This window comes from Vombatus ursinus, unplaced genomic scaffold, assembly GCF_900497805.2.
Source record: "Vombatus ursinus unplaced genomic scaffold, bare-nosed wombat genome assembly UNPS02004276.1, whole genome shotgun sequence".
Classification (NCBI taxonomy): Eukaryota; Metazoa; Chordata; class Mammalia; order Diprotodontia; family Vombatidae; genus Vombatus; species Vombatus ursinus.
Window position 1 is genome coordinate 650,509 of NW_020944054.1, and position 1,090 is coordinate 651,598.

Below are 1,090 nucleotides of genomic sequence, written 5' to 3' on the forward strand. Positions count from 1 at the left end.
GTGAAACAAAGGAGCAAGTGACTCATCCAGCAAGGTGAATGATTTATCCCAGCAAGGGAATAGGCAGGGAGGGGTCCTGGATTTTGGAGGCCAAAGAAAGTGATAGAGGCACGGAAGAGCTCAAAGGGACCCTAGACATAATTTAATGCAGCCTTCTCATTTTCCAGAGGAGGTAGCTGACTGGCTAAAGAAGAAATGGGCGCTTTTTTCCAAGGTGACACAGTGAGTGAGTGGTAAGACAAAGGCAACTCTTCTGACTCTGCCCCACTGGGAAGCCAGGAGGGGCCAAGATACAATTCAGTGAGGTGGGGGGGGGGGGCAGAGCACAGGGCCACAGGGCTCAGACAAGGCCACAGGGCTTAGACAAGGCCACAGGGCTTAGACAAGGCCACAGGGCTCAGACAGCTTGGTTGATAGAACCTCTGGGTCACTCCCTGTGTCTCCCAGTGGGGTCAAGCTGATAGCAAGGCTACTCATTTGCAAACAGCTCATCGTCTGTTCTTTTTTTCTTTAGCCAAATGTTCCCAGTGGAAGGGGGAAAGCCTGGCCAAGTCTAACTGGATTCCTTACAGTAATATAGCTCTGGCAAGAATTGCTGGATGGCAGAGAACCTTCGTTTCTGTTGTCATTCCTTAGGAAGAATTGATCATGAGAGTGGCCTCATTTTCCTGATCTCACACCGTTTCTGGGCTCTTCACTTTCCTTTTGGCTGAATCACAAGTTCCCAGTCTCTCCTTTTCCCTGTCCTCACCTCTCCCCAAGTAGAGGACTTTCTTCACTAGGTCCTTCTTGGAGTACTCATTTTTTTGGACTATTGCTTATCCTATGGCCTTGCAGTCCTTTATTCTTCTCTAATTCCCCTCTGTGTCCATCCCACTCCCACCCTGGCCCACTTCCCAAAAGCATAGGATTCTATTAAGTAGGATACAGAAAAGAGAAGAAAAATCAAAAGGAAAAATGATGCCCCTTTTCAACATTCTCTGCTCCACGTACTTATTCCCTATGGTAACTGCATTGCCATTATGAATGCATTCATCCAAAAGGTGGCTGGGCTTTACTCCTCACATGAGTCATTCAGCATAGGTCACTG